Genomic DNA, 24,392 nt, shown 5'->3' with positions numbered 1-24,392 from the left:
CCATGGGAGGAGATCTCAGCAAACTGTAATCCCTTTAAAGTCAGGGATATTGACATGAACATTCCTGCTGGGAGATACCAGACACATATCTGATACAGTTAATAGCCACATTAATATCACCTTTGGTTCCTCACAAGGCCAACAAAAACAAACCTGTTTGATGGGATCATTAGAGTAGAAAAAAATTCTTATGAAGCTCATATTGAGAATCCAAATGGGAACTGATTTATAGTGGTCTTGGACAGTTGCTGTGGTTTAGCAGGAGCACACACTGTTTTCAGAAGGATTTATGACATTTCAGCACATCTTTCTTAGCATAAAGAGTAATTTAGCCTCTACAGAGCAAATAGCTGGGAGAAACAACCTGCACATAAAGTTTATCATAGCAAGGGTGACAGTACAGGAGTACTCAAATCTCAGCTCCTACACTTCCATCAAGTGCTCTCAGCTGAGCTCAAGAAAAATCCTTCAGTCTCTCACCAGTCATTGGACAAAGTCTTAAGAAGGATAAGGAAAAAGAAAACTCTTCCATTCCCATCCCCAAGCATCTCTTCACAAGTGTGGAGATCACAGTGCTTCAGTGCTATAAGTGAGCAAGAGCTTCTCCAAACCTGCCATGGCCATGAGGAAGAGAAATCTAAAGACTCCCATTGAATTGTCTCTTATTCCCCACCCAAATGCGCATTTTCTACTTTAAGCTGCAGCTGGAGACACACATGCATCAGGGATGAAACATGTTTTTCCCCTTCCAATGATGTACAGACCTGGATTCAATTATAATGACCTCTCCCATGGGTATCAGGAAAAAAATATCCCTGAACAAGGTATGCTGCTTAGTAATACTCCATAAAACTGCATACACAAGACACCTGAATTATTAGGATTTCCATTACTCAGGCCAGTAAGCACCCATAATTAACTGCTGCCTTGAGAAATTGCTCACAAGAACCTCTGCTGCTGTGAGCAAAGTAGAATCCACACTAGAGAAGTAATACCACTGTTAACTTTAAGGTAAATAAAATTAGTGTTAAAAAAAATTAAAACAAGCAACAAAACAGGACCAAATACTCAACAGCAGTTCTCCTTTCCCCCCCCTCACAATAGGAAAAAAAATACTACTACATCCAATGTGAAAGCACATTCTTTCCTGTGGATGATCTATTTTCACTGCATTTTCTGAAAGAAATAAAGTTCCACCAGCCAAATCCCTTGGTATGTCTAGGACAGACCCAGTGTTAATAGACTTGCTCCCTCACAAAATAACTGGTACTGGAGATTGGGTTCTCTGCAATCACAAGCTGCTAGTTCAGATCAAACCTGCTGCTCGCAAGGTGTAGGAAACATTTTGTGTTTGAAAAAGTCCTTTCTGACTGTGGAATACCAAAGCAGCTCAGTAAGGCTCTGCACTCCTCCAGACTCAGCATGGTTTGGGTTATTGCCATAGACCACTATCCTCACTCAAGGACTCTTAATTACTGCTCACATTTCATGACTTCACTAATTCCCTGGAGAGGGCAGGAACAGCAGAAAAAAAAAAAAAAAAAAAAACACTTGAGCTATCCAGCACTGTGAAGGGCTAACAGCCACACAAATATGGAATTAAAAAAAAATAAATAAAAGGAAAATCCTGTCCAATATAACTACAGTACTATGAATCATAACTACTGAATGGGAGGGGAGGGAGAAACTACAGCAGAAAGAAAGGAGGTGATAATGGTGCCTTTGCCCAGGCCATCCTCAAAGCCTGCAGCAGAAGGCCAACACTGTTTCAGAAGCCAGATAAAAGAACATCATCTCACTAAGTGCTCTGAGGAGCAAAATCTTCTCTCCAAATCCAGTCAATTGATGCTGAACTCATTGATCAGAGCAGCTGTGAAATGATTCAAGTGCAGGCGTAGCACTGAGACATCCTGGGGATTCTCACTGTCAAAGAAATCCCCACAAAACCCGGTCAAAACCCATCCCCGTCCTGCAGACACTGCAGCAGGTCCTGGAGCAGCAGGGACACACAGCAGTGACAGCCCAGGGGAGCAGAGCAGATCCTTTGGGTCCCTGGATCAGAACCAGATTGGCAAAGCTGCACCAAAGCTCACAGAAACCCACTCAGCTACAGAAAAGGGGCTTCTCTTTGTCACAGCTTTTCTGTGCAGGAATAGAAGCATTTCCAGGAGCCTGTTGGCACAGCTCTGCTCTCCAGGTGAGGCACAGCACAGTCAGTTCAGGCTGCCCAGCCCACACCCACTTTCACTCTTATCCATCTACTTGCATTTTCTCCACAGTAAAATCAGCAGAACAATCCATACACCAGCTCTTAACCTAAAGCTGGGACGTTTCCAAGGCACAGAGTAGGGAACAGGAATTGAGAGGCATTTCTGGGTCACACACACTTCAGCTTGTATTTGTAACTGATCACCTATTTATGCACATACCTGCAAAATTCCAACCCAACACCATCCAAACTCAAGTCCAGCTTCTTGAGCAAGCACAGCTAATAACAGGAAACTGAGACTCAAAAACGGCAGGTTTCCATCCCAGGAGAGACTCAAGGCTTGTGGAAACACTAGAGCAAAGCAGATAACATGACTGAATCGACAAAAGAAATCCCCCTGAATATAAACAGGCAGAGTTTTATAGCCAAGTGAAAAATTCTAGGCCAGAAACTGACTTGACAAGAGCACCTTTTCAATATATCTTTCCAATATTCCGTCAAATTTCTAAATAATGAATGCTTTCTGAACAAGTCTAAGCACTCCTGAGACAAAATAAGCCAAGAGAATAATTGTATGGGTCACTGTCCATGACAAATCTCCATTTCACACATTCTATGTAAATGTTGTTGTTTACAGCTTGGAGAATTTCATGCATCTTGAAAGCTCAAAAAGGTTTTTACTGAATAATTATCTCAAAAATCACAGCTTGATCACTATAATCAAAAACTTAAAAATTCAATTATTGCTTAGTAAAGGCAATTGGCTCAATAAAACAGGATGAAATTTATACCTTTGTCATGTTTTCTTTAAAATCAAACTTCCTTTGACTTAAATAGAAAAGCTGGAAAAGAGAAACAATTCATGACCTGATTCAGATTCCAGTAGTTCCTCATCTCCAGATGGCTGAATGATCTTCTCTGGAGTCACTTAACTGATTTCCCCCATTTTCCAGTATTTCAAAGGTAACAACAAAAATTCCTCAAACAGAGCCAGCAGCTGAAGAGAGCTACTGTACCACAGGTAATGGGCCCCTGGGGATTCAAACAGGCAGCTGGGGAAAAGAAAAGGTGAAAAAGAAATGTTTGGGGTTTTTTGAACTGTAAATTCAAGAGAAATGCAAATAAATAGGTGGAGAGGGTGCAAGGAGAGCTATGGAGATTCTTCATAAGAGTGCTTTGAGCCAAAAGGAAAGTATTAGGTATTAATAAAATTTTAGTTTTTCCCTTATGTGGGTCCATCTCCTGAAAGTTGCTACTTTTTTTGTACTTTTGTGCAAAATTATACTAAATCTTATTTTATCTGCAGTGAACTTTGGGATTTAGCAGCAAGGCTCCACTGACATTTGAATCTTATTGTCCCTTCATGGGAACAACAAATAATGACCCAAGCCCACTTTCTAATTTCAAAAAAACTCACCATATTTTTTTGTTATGAAAATACTTTGGCCATTTGTGTTTAAAATTAAAGAGTACATGCCATACTCTAATCAGATTTACATTTCTACAGCTACTTCACAGCAATTTTGATTTATAGCTGAGGAGTTTAACAGACATAGGAGCACAAAGTGGTTTAAGGGCAGCCCCATGATTTGTGGGGCAACCAAAGAGGACAAACACTGGTGACACAATGAAGTACAGTGATGGTGCAAGAATCAGGTTGAAACAGATATGGAAAAGGTCTCATGCCATGAAACATAAATGTCTTCAGGGAATAAGAAATTACAGACAGAAATAACATTAAAAAATAGTTATGAAGAACATTTGTCTGCATTCACCGTAGAATGAGGACAGGCAACACACCACCAAAGGAAGCACAAGAATTAAATTGGAGATAGCTGTAGATTTGCTGTTGCACTATCTAAAGATATGAAACCCATACATTATCCCTCTGCTGCATTTACCTTACAATTTGAATGAGAAAGTTGAGCCTCTTGGTTTTCAGCTGTTTGTCTTATATGTAATTTTTATTTTCCATTGATTTCCTGTTGTAACCACATTTTGTGTGAAATAGCATACAATGCAAAATAATATCTATGCCCATTTTACTGTCCCAAATTGGATTTCTGTGCCATTTTTTCTGATAGACCAGTTTTATTTCATCCTATCATTATTTTGCCTTATGTGCTCTCAGTCTTCATTTCATTTTAAGGAGAAATTCATCCTCATGCAGGAAAGCCAGCATAAGAAACACCCAACATTACAAACTTGCTGAAGCTTTCTTTGGAGCACATAGCTCACAGCACACAGATGAATTTCACCCTCAATAAACACTGAGGATTTCTGGCCAAATGAGGGAGAATACAGGATGCCAGCTTTCAACATATTTTCCTCAAAACAGAGTCAGTGCTTCATTTCTGAAGTGATTTGTGGCCAAATTCTATTCATGGCTTTCAATATCCCCTCAGCATTTTCTCAAATGACAAAACAGCTGAGGTTATGATATTGTGTGTCAGCCAGCTCCTGCCTGAGTCAAAGGTATGGCCATGTAAATTTAACTCTTGATGACTATTGGACCCTTTTTTCAGGAAAAATAGATAACTCTATATCTCTAAATTTTCGTGTCATGTAAATCAGGATTGAATTTCACACCCAATTGTTTATTGTCGCAAAAAAAAATTGCTTACCTTTCACCCTGTGCCACACTTAACCCAGCCCAACAAAACAACTCCAAGTTTAAGTTCTTTAGAGGGATTCAAGTTTTTCTTCCTTGTAATTTTCAGTTAGACTTCTGTGGCTAGGGGAATATCTAAAATATCTACCTCCCTAAAAAATAATGCAAACAGGAGAGGAATGTGAAGAATATGTGTGCTCCTTGAGCCTAAAACAATTGGAGCAGAGCTGCAAACAAAGACATCACAGAACATCTCCTCTGGGGTCACAAGTGAAAGGAAAGGACTCCCAACAGAAATTCTATTTTCAAATTAAGTGTTTGTGTTGATTACTACCTCAGGAATGAGGATAGCCACATAGATTATCTTGGGGGGAAAACAGCATTGACTTTTAATGTTACCAGAGCTGAGTATCCCCCTGGCCTTGTTTAACTCCTGCATCTGTGGCTGTGCCACCTAAAGCCAGGAAGCAGCAGAGCTCTCAGGCCAGGAGTTCTCAGCCCCATGGAACACTCAAGGCTCCCCATTGCCCTGCACCACATCCCTAAGGCAGCTTGCCTGGAAAACACACTCTCCACTTGCCCTGTGATCTCCCAAAATCATCTGCAAAACACCCAGGCTTGCCTTGCTTGAGGATCCACCTTCTGTTAGAAGATATTTTTATTCTTATTTATAAATACCTTTAATAAAAATATATTTTTAATCATGTGGAAAGTTCAGCAGTATTTACCAGCCTTGCCAAGCTGTTTTCCATCTCTCCTTAACAAGAGGCAACACCTCTCAGTGTGTGTGATATATGAACTGCAAACACAGTCTACCACCACAAGCTTGTAATAAACTTGAGGCTCATTAAGTAACTCCTGCCTCTAAAGTCAGTTACATTCCACAGCAAATACATCTTTCTCATGGCTTTTTGGTTTCATTTACAGGTTGCTTCTTTTCCTTTTCCCACTTTCTCACTGTTTTGGTTTGACATCTTTTGTTATTCCCTTAGACCAACAGGGGCATCCACAGACTTGCACAAACTGAATTTTATTATGGGAAATGGTGCCATGGGATTCATCACAGGTTTGTACCAGTGACTAATTGACAGCAGACTAAAGGCATTACATGGTTCTGATCTCATGATTCCCACCACAGCTCTGCAACTATTTTATTTCTTTTTGTCTTGAAAAGCAGAAATAGTCTCAAAAGCAGTACTAAGTAGTCAAAAAGAAAAATAAAGAACTATGCATTTATAGGAACAAACCTATTGCAAACATCACAAACAGCACTTTCACGAAATGAAATAAATAAATAAATAAACTAGAAATTAGAAAAGAAGGGGTTATTTAGTATTAACAAATTAATTACACATTTATTGCATAGCTTAGATTGAAAAGTGTGTAAATGTATCCAGGCAAAACTTATGAGCCATATTCAAGCACTAATTTTAGTGGCAGGAAAGACACTGAGATTTAATCTCAGACATTTGAGTCTAGTAGTAAGTAGGAGATTAGGCACAGTCATAGGAGTTAATTTTTTAACAATGGCCCATTTTCTTATCTCTCATCTGTCTGGTTTGGAAATAACAATTTTCCATGAGTAAGTGCATTAGTTCCTCCTGACATCCTCCCTGTTTCCCATTCCACACACAGGCAGAACCATCTAATGTGCAGTGACAGCTGCCAAACTGCTCTTTCCTCCCCAAAAGATGGGCCCTATCTTCCATTTCAATCTCACAGCACTCCTAATTATCCCCACAGCACTCCTAATTATCCCCAGATTCTGGGTTGTCTCTTACATCCCCCAGACAGAGCAGTTCCTTGGAACCTCAGCCCTCCCTGGTGCCTCTCATCCATTGCTCCCAGGGACGGGCCAGGTCTGTCCCTTGGCTTCTGCTGGGGACACTGAGTACTTGCAACATGAGTGCTCCAAACTTGCTGACTTCTGTCCAGCCAACATTAACAACACTATCTTCTGGTGGTTTTGGGGCAGTGCCTGGGATGGGAGGCAAAAAGCAGGGTTTCTCAGTGGTATCCTTTAACCTTTCTCTAAAAAAAAGCAACAAAGAACCCAACAACAAAAAACCCCTCTTTCCTCATAGCAACAAAAATACTAGCATGCCAATTTCCTGCAGAGTTCAGGACATTCACAGCATCTCAAATTTTGAGGCAATTTAAACTCAGAAGAGTTCTATAGACATGATCTATGGATTAGAAGCCATAGTGAATACAAGTACATCATGCTATAATGTAAGGTTTTATTTTAAGCCAAGTCAACTGATAATTTGCCAACTCTCCAGTCTTGTCACTAAATTACACATAGTGACTGGTGTCTCAGAGTCCCTTCCTTTTCAAAAACACTTCAGATCATTAGAAGTGCTTGTTGTTACAATAATCTATTATAATCACAAACAATTCAAAACTACTAAAATACTAAAGTCCCATGCCAATTAACTTCACTTTTTTTTCCCTTGGTTTCCTGTTTGCTAACAATGCAAAAGATTTGCAATTATTTTATTTCACATCAGCACTATAAGCCAGGAAAGCTGATAAAGTACCAAAATGCAAGTTGGATAAAAATTTTCATAGAAGAATGTAGGAAATGCACAATACTACTTCCTTTACTGTTTACAGAAACAATGTGTTATATAGAGGAAGGACACCTTGTCCACAAAAGTGCACAGAATATCCACTTAGCAAGGTGAACCTAGCAAGGCTTGGGTTTTACAGAGCCCAGACCAATGTAACCATCATTGGGCTTCCAGAAGGACCTTGGCTTTCACTGCTAACACCTTCCCAAAAGGTCAGGAGAATATTTGCCAAGCCTGCAGCTGTGCTGTCCTGGCTTTGTTCTTACTCAAACATACATCTCAGCAGACCCAAAAAGCTTCTGACACTGTTTTTCTCTTAAAATGGTTCCCCAAATCACACCACCAAGGCTGTAATTTATAAGAGTAAACCAGGAACTTTCTCACACATCAAATAAGATGCGTGAGAAATCTGGTGGCATCTTCATGGAAGGGACTTGGTCACAGAGAGGGACGACACAGTGTTAAATCACCTCACAACAAATCATGGCCTTTCAGGGTGACATTTAAAATGAGAAGCATTTGCTGTTAAGACAGCAAAAGCAATGACTGTAACTACACATTGCACTGGTACTGTGTCATTGACTGTCAAGGGTAGAAAACAGAGAAAAAAAATGTACATGCAAGAACTGCATATAATATTTATAAAGCCAGGTGTCTTTAATCCAAAGCAACAAGTAGATTGTGAAGCACTGGAGAAACTTCAGTGTGAAGTCTCCTTAAGGGAATGAAAGTGGAGCACAAGAACCATGCTGATTATTCTTATCTGGTCTTGAGAAATAAAAAGTACATAGGACTGCAAGAAATTATGTAGGACTCTTTTTCTCTAACCATTTTTCTTTCTCTGCATCCATCATGAAGATGAATCACTGGGGAAGACAGCACAGAAATATCTGCTTTGAAATGTTATTGTTTCTCATGAAACATCAGCACCATTTCTGAGCCTATCCTGGATTGAAGGGACACAAGTGAGCATGAACAGTTTAATATATTTTATCCAGACAACAATTAAAAAAAAAACCCAAAAACTACAGACATTCCTTTCAGGGAGTGAAAGGCGTCACATGAAATTGGAATTTTAGGCTGTTTCCACTGTTGCAGAAACGAACGAGTGCTGCACCCAGGGAGCATTTCAGCAGTTGCAGAGCCAGGATGGGTAAAACCAATCCTATTCTGCAGAGCAACTGCAACCTTCAACCAGAGAGAGTAAACCCAAAAAGAGCAACAACCAGTGAGCACAGGAACACAGGAAGATGAAACCTTTTGTCCCTTAGGTAGAAGGGAACAAATCCTTTTAAAGCCAGCTCTCCCCTCCACTCAGATGAAGACAGCTGATAAAGGCTTCATGACACCACCAGGTATAGGAACACATCCAAGCACCCAAGAATTAATTTTCCCAATTATTCAAAAAGTGGCATTTACTCTCAAGCTCCATTTTAACAATTATTCAACAACACAAAAATATAATCAAGAACACCTGTGGTGTTTGCTGGCTCTTGAAGGAGGAAACAAAATAAATCGATTAAACATTAGCTGTAGGAAGTTGTCAATATTTTTTCCCCACTACAGAGATGCTTCTAAGCCTTACAAATTTCAGTGTAAATTTGATTTGCCATATTCTTGTCCAGAAAAGCAGGAATGCCAACCAGCACACTGGACAGAGAGCAGAAAGCATTAATAGCATTTAATCTCAGCGTTATCTTGAGCTGGCAAGGTTAATTTCAAGTGTCAGGTATCTCTCAGTATTAATAGACCACAGCAACCTTTTTTTTTAATACTTCACCTCTCAGACAGTATTGGCATAAAAAGCCAAATGAAAATTAATGTTTAGCCTTCTCTGTTGCAGCATGCATTTGATATACAGCCCTCAATCAGTATGACTCTTCTTGTTTGGATCAGATTGAGTACAGCACTCCTTTTTGCAATTTGTTTAATCCAAAATCTACCCCAAATACATCTTTTTGTCAAACAAGCAGTGACTGTGTGGGGAGATGCAACTGCAAATGTAGATGATGTGTATATATTGTAGGTTGATTAGATGAGGCTTTTTGTGTGCTCTCAACTTGAATAGCCTCTCTTCAGAGATCTCTGCTCAAGCTATCTATTAGTCATGGTTAAATGAGCAACAATTTCAGATATACAAAAACCAGACACACTTGAGTCATAGAAATTCAGTGTGTGCCATGCTCAACATTAAGCACAGCAGCAGAGGTTATCCAGAGCCAACAAAGTGTGTCTGCAGCTGTGCAAGGAGAAGGGGAGGATGCTCTCCTGCTCCAGACACAGAGCAGCAATCCCACCTCCTGCCTGAGGTGCTGGGGCATTACAGGAGTGAGCATCAGCTCCTGCAGACCATGCTTTGGAGGCAGATTTTGCACCACTGTGGTTTAATTGTAAGATTTAGCACACAGAATATATCTGCTGCAGGGATTTCTGGCCACAGAGCTTCATATTTACTCTTTGCTTCAGTGAATTCAGAATATAATCAAACTCCTGGTTGACAAAATTCAAGAATTGAGGTCCCAGAACATCTGTGCAACCTTTCTACTCTGTGTCCCCTTTATCAGGCTGATCTTCCAAGCATGATGCTGATGCCCCTCACCATGTGAAACACCACAGAGCATTGCTTGACAGCTACCAAACCCTCACTGTGCTCCTCAGAGTTTTCATGGTTCATAAAACAGAAAGGATGAGCAGGGGGTAATAAATGTGATATACCAGGATAGGAAAAAAAAAAAAAAAATCAAAAATCACATGTGGAAATGCAGCACTGAGAATCATAAAAAACTACAGCTTGTTTTTTAACAGGATCTCAATCTATTTTTTTATACTTGTACAGTTTTGGGGGGGAAAAAATAGAGTGATTTATATTCTATAGGAGTAAAAATAGTCCTACAGAGAAGCCTAAATGTCAAAGATGTCCCAACTAGACATTCCAGGGAATAAGAGGGGAATTTTTCCACGTATTCTTCACATGAAAGGGCACAAAACACAGGAAAGATCAGTGATAGTGCATAATGGTAACATATATCATTAATCCTAATAAGTAATGTATCATTACCATATTTGTTTTCCCATCTTGAAGTGCTGGGAAAAGAAGTTCCTGGGTGAAATCTACCAACCCCACCTCCAAGTGAAAACAGGAGCTTAAACTTCACAGCACAGACACTGAGCTCAAATTTAAGCCTTACTGGGGGACTCATCCTGAGAATCATCATCAAATTACAAACAGCACCTGGTGAGCCAGACTGAGGGACCAGACATCTCTCCTCCCTCAAGTGACCTTTATTACCAGACTTTTAATCATGACCATGTTATTCCAGCTATCCCCCTTCTCTCCAAGCCTGGGCTTCCTTACACACAAAGTTTACAGAATTTTGACCAAGACACTTCAGAACAAGGTCAGTCTCAGAGCTTAGAGACAGAAGTGGCCACAAGCAACCTGAGCCCTCCTTGCCCAGCCATCAGCCTTGACCCTGCTCAGAGTCAGCTGTGCCATTCAGCAAGACCTCTCACACACTTTCAGTTTACACAGTGGGTGTTTCTCCAGTGCTGAGAGAGAGACACAGAAGTACAAGAATGTCCTGATAGACAGAGGTTGTCTCAACTAGCTCTATCTTTACTGATTCTTTACTGATTTGAAAAAACTAGTTATGATTTCACAGTTAAAGCAAAACTAAGCATTGATTTCTATCATACTACATATAAAGATTAAAAAAAAAAATTACAGCCAGGATTGTGACATCAAGTGAAATAACCAAGAGAAGGCAACTAATATATTTCCCGATCCTGCTTTCTAGAGATAAATCACAAACCCAACCAGAGCAGCTTTGTCATTTGTCAGGATAAGCCAGTAAGGTGCTCAGAGCAACTGCTCATAAAAGCAGTGCTGGTGTGTGAAGGACTGTATGGTGGATAAATGCTCAGCCTTGGTGCCCCATGACCCTCAGCACAGCCATGGCTTGGGAGGAAGACAAGGGCAGTGGTGTTCACACACTGTGCAGCACCACAAGGCCCCAGAGCAGAGATTTAAGGAGTTACTTGAAAGGAGAGCAGAAGGTACAGTAATGAAACTGGAGCCTGAGAAACTCATGGGGTCCAGGCCTTTCAGAAGCACAGTGTGATGTATGTTTACAGAGGCCTCGAGTGCCCTTTTCCATAACTCTGTTTATAGCTCATCTGTGTGCACTAAGTCTTGACCAGAATTGGTCTTTGACACAGACTGTAAAATACAAACCTTAAAAGGGCCCAATGGAAAATAAAAGTCAGTATCATGACAAAATGGATGATTTCTGATGTAATCGCCTTCCACTTGTGCCTTCCATGTAAAGGAGACAAGGAAAATATGTTTCCTGCTATAGAAATTAAGAATTCTGCTTCAGTAAAAACACATCTGGCAGCTATGACATTGAAGTAAGAGCTTTTTAGTATTATTGCTGCAATTATTACAGCTGTTCCCGAACAGGCAGCCTCCTTCTTGAAGGAGGTCTTCCTCAGATGCCTGGTTTTTGTTTTTATAAGAAGAGATGGCAGTGTCCTCCCAGTAATATACCAAATTATTACCAGGAAAACAAACTGAATACAGCAAAGCTGCTTCTGAGCTATGTAGAGATAAAATATCCATTTATCTGTTCCAGATATTTTGACATTGACACAGCTCAGTGACAAAGTTTCTTCCACAGCTAACAACTTCTGTGACAAAGCTTGAACAGGGGAGGAAATATGAGTAATTTGTTTCCTGGGCTGTCAAGCCCTTTGTCTTGACCCAACAACAAACCCATTGATCTACTGCAAAACACAAAGGGAGCGGTAAGCATCGTGACAGTGTGACACAAACCAGATTTGAAAACAAAAAGTGAACAGTAAAAGCAGCTTGTTTAATACTCTGAGAGTTGTGTGCTCTGCTGGCATTACTCCTCCAGCACATTATGTGCAGTCACATCTGTCTCACGTGGCTGAGACTCAGGATCCCCTCTCCTGTGTCCCACAGGCCCCCTGGCCCCAGTTCCTCAAGGAACATGATGAGAGAACACAACAGGGCAGTCTGACATCTACCCAGGCCAGGGAATGGCTTTGCAGGAGGGTACCTGGCCTGAGGTGGCGATGGCACAAGCTGTGAGCTCAGGCCTGCGCCTCCCAGAACTACAACTCCTGCACACAAGCCAGTCCTTTCCTATGGGATCTCTCCCAGAAACAGGGGGTTTACCATGATCCCTGTAGTGCAGGGGGCAGCACAACCACCCAACTCCCATCCCTCAGGCAGGGATATCCACAACTTTCATTTGAATCCAGGTGTTTCTCTTTCTTCCCTGTGGTACAGAGCAGGGTGGCCAATGGCTCCACACCACCTGTCAGGATGGCAGCTGAAGCCTCCTGAGAACACCTCCAAGCCCATCTTCCTGAAAAGCACTGAAAAAAAAAAACCCTAATATTCAACTTGTTTTGGTACTTAAGAAAAGATCAGCTTGCTTGAAGAAATACCAAAAGGTTAAACTAGGATTTCATGTAGACTGCCTAGTATTTTTCCTTTAAGAATTTTATTGGAAAAAGAAAGTTAAGTAAAAGAGAATTCTTTCTGTGCAGTTGTTTTGATCAGACCAAGTTCAATATATCAGATACCCTGAAAAGTTTCTCCCTCATTGCAGTCTGACTTGATCCCCCCATTATTGCTTTAGTTGTAGAGCAAAAATATATTTCCCAGCTGTATTAATCAGATATTGAGGATATTCCATTATTACAGACAGCTACACAGAGCTCTCAGCTTTTCTCTTTTAACAGAAATGAAGTTAAATCAATATTAAACAAATTTCCCAGAAGCTGAATTACAATGAAGAGGAATGAAGAAGAATTATGCCAGCTAACATTGCAAAACATGAGGGCACCTGGGGCCAAAGGTCTGCCAGCAAGAGCTGCTCCTTTGAGGAGATGGACAACTGTACAACTCCTGCAACTCTCACTGGTAAGCAGAGCACCAAAAATAGATTTAAAAAGAGCCTTTTTCCCCCACCCCCACCAGTTTAACCTTTTCTTTCTTACATCAGTGGAAGGACCTGGACTGATGGACTGTATGTGTTGTGATGCTCACCATTAAGTACCAGAATGAGTCTGTTATATTGGCTGTATTTTTGAAAAGACACCAAAGGGTACCCAGACACAGCCCCAGTGACAATGTTGTATGTAGTGCTCATAAATGCTGGTCTTGCTTTTACAGGAATGCTTCCACAGAATATAATTTTTCACTAATCTTCAATTCATGCAGCACATAAAACACTCCTCCCTCCAGAAAGGCATGCAAGTACCTGCTAAAATTTAGCACTGGAGCAAACACATTGAAGCACAAAATAAACACATTTTAAAACTTTGTTGTTAAATTCCAATTTAGCTTAACTATGCTAAGACATGACTTACATTTTCTTTGAAATTTAAAAACTGTCAATAAAGAGGATTTAAACATAATCAGATGAGCAAGAGTCCCTGCACACCTACTAAGATAGATTCACTAAACAGATACAAACTCCATAGTAACATATGCAAATTACATTAAAAATTAGATAAGGGCTTCAGTATTCACTGTAGTGCAAAAGGCAGACTTTATAATGCTAAATATAGACAGTGACAGGAATAATAAACAAAACAGATAAACTATTTTGTAGGAAAATAGCAACCAATTTTCTTTCTGCAACCAATTCATGTTATGATGTTCATGTACTCACTTTTTGAAAAAAAAGTCCACAACTACAGCAGACACTGTTTAGTAAAAGAGGCAAAAAAACCTTGGATATAAATGCCATTTCTAGATGTACACAATTTTCAGACATGGCTGCTGGTGTGGTCAGCAGCCTATGAGTAAAATGAATTTATTCCTTCCCTTTGGACAGCAGCCACATCTCTCAGGTTGGTTTGCAGCTTGGAAAACATTTTTCCTTCATAGTTAAAACCTAATCTGTCAGCCACTACCTCCTCATGGACACTGAGGTCTAAAATCTTCTTCTGCTAGAATGGAGAATACTAGGCACCCTCTAGTATTACTTTTCAGAGAGCTATGCTGGCTGCTAGCCATGGTTGACCAAATCCTAAATGCAAAGCACAGAGAATTGACAGTGCAATCCCATGACAAAAATGTGCATCACAAACCAGAATGAATACAACCATAAATTAAATAATTACCAGATAGTAAATAAAATACCATTCACATCTATGTGGATTAGGCAAATGCAAGTACGTGGGGGGGTTCACTTCTATGTTCAAGTATTTCTCAAGAACAGACTGACAGGGAGCACAAGAGAAGCTCTAACCAACCTTTCCCTTTTATGCTTGGATGTGTCATGTAAGACAGGAAATATCCAAAACAGGGAAAATTGGAGGAGGATTGTGCTTAAAAGGATTAAATTATTCATTCAATGGTATTTCTGCAGCCCTCTGTATAATTGAGCAGCCTTTCTTCCACCTTTCTTCTGAAAGAAAACCTTAATTGTAACCACTGAAAGAAAATAGGTTTCTGACTATTTTTACAAAATATGCGTTATGTCTCAGCAAGCCGCTCCCATTTAACTCTGCAATACAGCTATAAAATGGTTTATTTGATTTAGTACCTCACTTCTGAAGTACCTCACACACCACACGAGGTAGTGAACCACTGAAGAGGTTCAGACTGCAGATGGAAATGCAAAATCTTGAATAAATCCTCTGTAATAAGAAACTTCTGAGGGACTTTGCTGCTATTATTTCAGGAAAGGGAGGGAAAGTCACTTAACAAGCCTGCAGAGAACTTCAGATCACATCAGCCCAAAGTGCCATCAGCCACACTTCAGCAAATCCTTCATGTATTACCTGGAAAGCAGGGTAAATTTTTTTCTACTTCTCAATCTGTCCCAAGAGATGGCACTTTCCAATTTCATTCCCAGGCTCTATGTCATGGATATTATTTCCTATCAGATTTCAGTCACTTGCCTACTGGTTTGCAGCCTTCAGGAGAGCTCATCCCTGGCTCACAGTGCCCTGTTATCTTCCTGCATCCTTGCAGAGGGTCCCCTTCAGCCACAGATCAACTAAACCCTGTTGGGAACTCATTCTCACATTATCTCATCATTGACTCAGTCCAGACAACCTCATGGCCCTGGTGCTCATTTACACTAAAGCAAATTAGCCCGAAATTTCATTTATTCTTAACCCACACTATCACCCTGGCAGCTCAGAGGGGCTCTAAAATGAGTCACCATGTCATTCATTCCTCCTTTATCATGCCAGAAGAGCATAAAGTGGCCTGAGTGCAGACAAGATCACAGCCAAATGACATCTGCCACTGATTCCATCAAAGGAGAATTTGACCCATTTTAGCATTTATTGAACTGAGTGTAAAACCCAGCCCAGTGGTGCTGGAGTCAGTGAAACTCCTGTTTGGCTCAGCTGGGATGCACACCAAGATATCCAAATGTGCTTGGTTTAAGAGTACCAACGAGGTGGGCTAGAAGAAAAGAGCCAGCTCAGACAGTGGATATGGGACAGGTTGCAATTCAAATCCTTCTATTAACTCAATAGGTGGACACTGAAAAACAGAGGGATTCACAAAGTCCAGCTGCTCCTGACCATAATTTCTAGGTCGCTTTTCAGCTACAAATATTTCACATGCAGCTTCATATCACATCACACTGATCTGCTGTATTTGAGTCTCTACTTTTCATTATCCCCCTCTTCCTTCCTTCATAGTGGCAGGGGCACCAAGAGGTCTTTGCAAAGACAGTCACAGGTCTTTTCCCCATGCACACCTAAACCAGATCTGGGATGTTCTAAGACACAAAGGGCTGTCACACAGGAAGAGGTGGAGAGACCAGAAAATACCATCAGTCCTATTCTTTTCCAAAAGCCTGCTGCTAAAAAGCAGCTTTTCCAAATTTCAGCTGCAACCACTTGTAGCTGTCAAAATCATCATTTGACTATTTTTTCCCTGTAATTTTTTGACCTTACTTAGCAGCCCCATGGATGAAATAAATGTGAACTAGTTCAACATTCTCTTAGTTTTGACTGTTGCAGAGCAAGGTTGGTAAGTGGAGGGATGAAGCTTTTTGGCAACTCAAGGCCATGAGCTCTGCCCAGTTCTAACCACAAAATTCTTCTTTGCTGAGCTTGCAGACCAATAATGCCCTGGTTGCTACTCTGTTCCTATAAATCCACATTCAGATTTACTGGGCACTTCTGGAGGCAAGATTAAAACCACAAAACTAAAACTGGATCTGAAGTTCTCAGCTCATTTCTGTTGCCTCAAAAAGGCCCCAACCACTGATTTTCTTCAGTTTTGCTTAGAACCATGCCTGTGATACTGATGTGATATTGTAAAGAGAACTTAGCTCTAAAGCTCTGGATAGAGAATTGCTTAGAAATGCAAAGTACATATCAGTGGGGTAAAGACATAATGTCACACATCACATCACTTGTCTCTCAGCTATTGTCAGTGGACAACAACTCTGAGTGCTGGAAAAAAAGCAAATGTTTTCATGCAACAAACAGTTTAATGGGAAAAGCAATGCTATCTTCATTTTCAGTGTGTATTTAAATCATTCCTCTTTCCTGTCCAAAAGCTGCAGCTGACATAACATAACTAATCACCACTATCTTTCTGCACAGAATAAGTGTGTGGCTTCTGACACTTTAACTAATTCCCTTCAGCTTGATGTTAGGCTTGAACTAATATCAAGCTCAATTTCACTACAGGATGTGACATGTATATCCTCTAAAAATAGTAACCTTCAGTCAAATGTGTACAATTTGCAAATTGAAATTAGTGCCTGAACTGCAGTTATTCAGAATGCAGTAAGTAATGAAAAATAGCTAGGATTATGTTTAATAAACATAAAAAGGTATTATTTAAGAAAAAGAAAATAAACCCCCTTGCTTAAAAATCCCCGAACCAAACTCAAAACAAATTTCCCTCCCAGTTAAAAAATTTCAGAAATTATTTGTTTTACCTCTTTTTCAAGGAAAAAGAACTGTTCATTCATTAGAAAATAAGCTTTCTACATTAACAAAAAAAAAAACAACAAAGCATAGCTGCACCTCCCAGCTGATAAAATTAGCTTAAATGATTAGAAGTAGGAGTGTAGAACTGAGACCTGTCATATCTGTTCAATCCCTGAAGTAATCATCAACCCCAACCATATAAGACATGTCAACTACGCTATTTTTTTCTTTGGCCTTTTTAAGCAGTTTCCTGATTACAGACTTTTGGAAACAACAAATTCTTTAGCCTCTTTTCACAGAGACATGCCCATTAACAAGCTCAATTAAACACAAGCTATATGCTACCTCACTTTGTTCTTGTTATTACAACTAGCACACATAACTCCTTTATAACCTCCAGTTTTCTCTCCCCATACTCCTACTTGAGTGTATTTCAATAAGCATTTTCCCAACCTCATCCTGAAACCTGCCCACACACATTCCCAGACTGCTTATAACTTTGTTCAGTGCCAACAGTACTCTTTAATTTAAGCACTCATGTTCATTTATGATGTTTTAATCACATTCTACAGGCAGAAGTGAAAATGTATAGTCAGGCACAAAAAAAACCCAAAAAACAAAAAAAGCTAGCCCAGTCCAGGAGCAATCTTGCAGCCTGCACACCAGACTTGGCAGTGGATGCCCAGAGTCACATCCTGCATTGTGTCCCTGCAGAGGCCTCACCAGGCACCAGAGCATCCCAAACCCTCACAGAATCACTGGGTTAGAAGAGACCTTCAAGACTGGGTCCAACCCAGCCCTAACACCTCAATAAACCATGGCACCCAGTGCCACATGCAGTCTTTTTATAAACACAACCAGGGATGGAGGCTCCACCACCTCCCTGCGCAGCCCATTTCCGTATTTCATCACTCTTGGCAAAAAACCTTTTCCTAATATCCATCCTATGGAAAAACCTCTCCTAACTCATCCTCCTGCTGCATTTGTCACCTTCACACTAGTGTCCACTGTGTTTCTGTTAGAGCTCCCAGCCTGGATCATCAGTAGGCTTGGCTTTGCCTTCTGGGCTGCTGAGCTGGATCCTGTTCTTGCTGTTCTCTACTCCAAGGCCATTAATTTCTTGTGTAGAGACCCTTTCTTGGTATTCAGTCACTCTTTTAAATATGATCTGCCAAGAAGTTTCATGAACCTAATTTTGGGGAGTTTTGGTGGTTGCCAAGTTTATTTCATTACCAAAGGAAAAGGAATATTGAAAAAGATCAACCATAGAATAGTTTGGGTTGGAAGGCATGTTAAAGACCAATAAATTCCAATCCCTCTCCCATGGGAAGGGACACCTTTCACTAGACCAGGTTGTTCAGAGCCCCATCCAACCTGGCCTAGAGCACTTTCAGGAATGGAGCATCCACAGCTTCTCTGTACAACCTGTGCCAGTGCCTCACCACTCTCAGTGGGAGAATTTCTCTCCAACATCTAACCTAAACCTCTTCTCTTGCAGTTTAAAGCCATTCCCCCTTGTCCCTGTGCAAACACACTTGGTTTTGGTGTTCATCACAGTTTTGTATAAGGATCTGCTGAGCCCTGGCTTGCTGAGATCATTTAGGCATTTATACAGACTGTCAAAATAATCCCTGTCAGTACAGATGCAGCCCTTAAGTCAAAATAAATTTTTTACATGTACATTTAATTTAAGCAAAGACAAAATCCTGTAGGGGCACCCCCACTACCTAAGAAACAAAATAATTAGTTGTCTCTCATTTTCAGAAACCCCTTCTACACAATATTAATAAAGGACAAATTACAAGGTGTATTTTACATGTGCCATTAAACCAGTAAGATTAAGTTTGCACAAAATGTAATTGCCTTTTGATGAGAGTAAAGCACAAAAAGCCCAATCAGACACAGCACAATCTAATTTATGACACAACTCTAGAATTTTTTGGTGATTGGTGCCACATCATCACAAGTCTGATGTATTACAGTGTTAAGAGGTACATAGCCTTGTCATAAATTATTTCAGTTTTCGTTCCCACACATCTGAGGTGACAGAATGAAGGTAAATTTCTTCCTGACCATTTAGACAGCTCATTATTTCCCCAGAACTCTCCTGTGCCATCACTAAGCTCTGCAATGTATCATCATTCATTTAAAATATCAATTTTCTGCAGCCCATGTTTAGCAGCACATATGGTTTCCTAACTTTTTAATATTTTTGAGGACAACTTCCCAACTGAATTCTGCAAAGACTGACAAATGGCAACTCCCAAAACCCTGATGGCAAGATACCTTTATGAACTGGTTTCTCAGTTGACACAAGCTGTATTTTCTCCATTGCATGTGTTGCATCAAGGCTTAGATTGGTTCTTACAGTAACCAAGGGACACAAGAGCCAACTTTTACTTGGTACAAGCTTAACAAACAATCAGTTTCTTGTTAGAAAAGGTGAAAGGTCTCTTCACCCAAAAGCATCTGCCTAATAAATGGTAATTCCTCCACTTACATTGTGAGCATCATACAAAGATGCAAATATCAACTTGTACTGCAATGGAAAAGAAAAGCCAGAGAAGAAAACAAAGCCTCAAAATAAACTATTTCTAGAAGATTTCTTCCATTTTATCATCTACAAGCTAATGAGTGTCAGGTGGGATCAGATTCCACCACAGATAACCTCAGAAGTAAGTTTGTGAAGCAAAGGATGCAACAGGCAGCTGCACCCAGTTGAGAAGATACATCATGGAAACAGGCATGGAAAAAAACTTCCCCACAAGCATAAATTAAGTTATTCTATAGGTTTGTTTGATTGCACTGACAATGCAAAGAATTAATTAGTTAACACAACCTGAGCAACTTGAAGAACCATTAATTAAAAGTGAGGAGACCATAAAAAGTCTTTTTTTACCTACACCGCTCTGGTCTGACTGAAAACTCCTCTCTGGTAGAAAACCTTCACTCTTAGATAACAATGTTCTGCTTGTGCTGAGATTTTTGTCCTGAGCAATTGCTTTAGTGGTCTACAATGTTCTCCTTGCCAGAGAGTACCTGTAGGTGCCATCATAAATATACAGACTCTTAGCCAATTCCAATTTAACAGGCTAAACACAGTTTTAAAAACCTGTTCTACATATCTGAATTTTTTCCATATTACCTTGATTCCATTTATATCCCTTACTCAGATCAGACTGCTCCAGCAGTGTTCCTGCAGTTACTTATGTTTCAGATTTATTAAGTCTGAATAAACTATCAAGTGTATTGACTTAACCTCCACACTTGAGGGCAAAAAAGTCATACCAAATATTCCTATTTTAATTTATTCGATAACTGCTATTTACAAATGCAAATCTTGACTATTTAAGGAATATCAGAATAGCAAACTGTTGTTAAAAGCTTTAAATGGGGAGATTTCTCACATTGATTATGAAGTGAAATATTCATTAATCAGCTGCACAGCGTAATACATGCTACATATTCCAGGCCAGAAATTACTGATGGACATTATCATAGCAAACTTGCTTTTAGGGAGAGTGAATTAGAATAAAGGGAAAGAACCACATCTGCTCTGCTTCCTTGCACTGAGGCAACAGAGAAAGGTAGGCTGCAACCAAGCAGAGCTGACTTTCAATAAAGAGTAAGTTTTAAGTTCAAAAAGAGCCTGGAAGAAGGTAAGCTTAGCTTACTGAGCAACAGGCAGAGTTTGCCAGCAGATATCAGCAAGCTCAGAGGAAGCAGCACAGCCTCGAGGGGTTTCCACAAGGAGCAGCTGAATCCCCACTGGCAGAGCTGGGGAACTGAGCACAGATAACTCACTTTAGCCATATCCCCAGCACTTTGTCAGTGAGTAAAGACCATTTAGTTCACAAAATCCTCTGTTTTCTTTCCATCAGTTGCTATACGTCCCCAAAGAACAAAAAATGAAGTGCAGCAACGGGAAGCTGAAGTTCTGCCAAGAGCGCGGCTGAGCACGAGGCAAGTCCCGGAGATCAATACTCCCCTGCAGGTGCCTTTTCCCAGCTGTCCTGCCAGGGAGAGCAAGCATCAATCTGTGCCCAGCAAACCTGCCCACAGAGATGTGCACAGAGATTGTAATTGGACCCATGACAGCTCAAAGGGGGAAAAAAAAATAACAAAGAAAAGAAAGCACGCGGCTCCAGAATTCAACTTCCAGCGCAGTTGTTCACAATCAGGTGCTCAGCTGGGGCTGAGCAGACAGGTTTTAAATAAGCTCCATAAAAGCAAACCTGAAAGACTTGAACCATATTTTGAGCTACTAAAATAGATGGATTTTTTTTTTCTTTAATAAGATACACAAATCTGCTGGACTGAGCTTTTAAATCCAAATTTGGCACCTAATGGAGAGCAGCTCCCCTGCTGTGTCAGAGACCAGCCCAGCAGCACAGACCCCCCTTCTGTGCCATCCCTCAGTGCCACATAGCAGGGAGGACCAAAGGGAAAAACACAGCACAGAGATGCAATTCTGCAAATGGAGCCCCACGATTTAAAAATAAATTTATGGCACTCCAGTGCATTCAAAGGATAGCTGCAAAACAGACCCTCAGGCAAAACAGCAATAGGAGGAGCTGATAGAGGATCCCCTAAGAAAATATCTTTACCTAAAGGCAGCTTTTCATCTACTAATAGAGACTGCATCTCCTGAGTAGGTTACTATATATGTCATATGCACAGCCTTCAACCAAGCACACTGACAAGAAACAGCAGCAAAAGAAATTAGAAAATAATGCTTCAACCAAACGGACATAAAAATTCCATAAAGATCAGAATGTGGTAACAGCATTCCTAGACAGGAGTATTAGGGAAAAAATAATGTTCAAGTCAGTGCTGAAGTTGCCAGAAAGTCACAGAAACCCAAGTTACTTGTTATTTCTTCAATAGCACCTTAGTATTTGGTACAACACAGCTCCTGTTCTTACAATTACCAGTAATAGCAGCTTCCAGCATTAGCAATTTCTATTGCAATAAATCTTGGAAGACTCAGTTATAAGAAAAGTCTTTAGTTAAAGTAAAGGTGAAATAGCTGTTGGGAGAAAAAATGAAAGCAGAAGTCTGGCCTCAATTATTTTATAGTTTGTACAAATAGAAGCATGAACTCCTGTGGGAGAACACAAAGTCATAGGTAATTTAAAAGGTGTAATATCTTTTCTTTTGTCCAAGAAAATAGTTTTATTAGTTTTACTATTGAGGTGAAAGGAACTGTAATAATTCTGAGAGAAAAAAATCAAGTTTAATAACAAGCTGTAATGTATGAACTGCTACATGAGAGGCCTTCAAGATGGTAGTTCTGTGCCAGCTTTTGACAAGATGTGGCTAGAAGATTATATGTGCATTTCACACTTATTTCTGCTAAATGATTACAGTAAAATTGTACTGTTCTCCATTGTCTCTCTGGCATGCCACTACATGCAGATGATTTTTTATTAAAGTTACCTAATTGTGCTAAAAAATACATTGTACCTGCTGAAACACCAGCTCCTCCAATACTTTTAATTACAGAAACAAAAACCCAAAAAAATGCAGATTAAGGCAAGGCAAAGCTAACAACTACTCACACAAGGAAGGTACTAGACTGAATACAATGAAACAGCTATTGTGCTACTGATACGCACAGGTCAGCAGAAGAGTTTAAGTGTTACTTCTATAGGTCAACTGATAAAAAAAAAGAAAATCACCTTTCTCCACTGATTTCCTTGCTCTGCCTTGGTCCCTTGATGCGTAAACTTCCACTTGGACTGCTGGTCAAGGCAACAGGGCAGAAACAAGCAGATGCCAGAAAAGAGAGGGGAGCCCATGCTGAGCTTCTGCCTCAAGCCATCAATTCAAAAGGCACAACAATTCACAAAGGAACTCCCCACACTCACTTGTTCAGGTGAGGTCCAAAGATAACGTTTACTAAATCCAGACCCCCATGGAACAGCCTGGAGGCCCCTCAGCCCCTGAGTCTCTTGTTTAAGTACCTTCCTTCACAACTTATTGATGAATTATGCAGTACTCAGCTGTTCTAGCACCCCTGCTAAATCCTTTAGTCCCAGCAAGTTAAGCTTTGTGTCACTTGTCCCTGCTTGAGGGCATTTGGCTCTCCTTAGATAGGCTCTGCATGCTCTTACAGCTCAATCACTAACACACAATCAATTTTATTCCAAATCTGAACCCCAGAAATAGAAATAAACACCAAAACAGACATTTTACAAATGAACAATGTAGCAGGAGACACATCACTTACCTTGCAGCAGGCAGCTCAACAAGCAGCATCCTTTACAGTCCTTATTAACATGGATTATCAGAAAATCACCCACAGTTCTCGGAGAGCACTGTAAAGCCACTTAAACCTCAAACACTGCTGGTCTAAACCCAACCCTTTATCCTGCACGCCTCTCTCCAAACCTCCCTTCCTGCAATGAGCCTTGGCCACCTGCTCCATCCCACCCTCCACGAGATGCAGGTGATACCAATTTTCCACGGCAATTTGCCCTGAGGGGCTCCAGCTGTCCCTGGGGCTGGACACCAGAGACTCCTCACATGCATTTAATCTTTAGGGTTATTATCTCTGCCTCATGGCTGTACACTCAGCAGCTCCGTGTCCTAAACAATATGAATCCTCATACCAATCACATGTGAGGACACAAAGATTTGTCAGTGTGCTTAAGAGAAGTTTAGCTTTTACAGCAGGTGAAGGGCAGAAGTTCTTTGTTCTCGGTGTGCTTGGAATTGATATCACTTAATTTCACGCATTTGGGGAAGAAAATAGGCAATTAGTAGTCTGTACACTTTGTATTTTGAGGTTTTAATATGCCTAGAGGAGAAGCTTTGGCTATTCTTGTTGAACAAGCACTACTCACTCAGTTATCCTGAGCAATGTGCCAGGGTTGCTAGCCCAAAGAAATTAGCAATCCTGAGTTGGAAGCTTCAGAACCATGAGATTTCAATTAAAAATTGCAATTTTTTTACTCTTCGCCTTCTGATTATTTTTTTTTCCCATTTTCAAGGTTCAGTCAATACCTACTTGCAAGTTTCTTCACAAACCCAAGAGCTTAACAGA

This window comes from Ammospiza nelsoni, chromosome 7 (genome assembly GCF_027579445.1).
Source record: "Ammospiza nelsoni isolate bAmmNel1 chromosome 7, bAmmNel1.pri, whole genome shotgun sequence".
Lineage (NCBI taxonomy): Eukaryota > Metazoa > Chordata > Aves > Passeriformes > Passerellidae > Ammospiza > Ammospiza nelsoni.
This window is presented reverse-complemented; position numbering follows the sequence as displayed.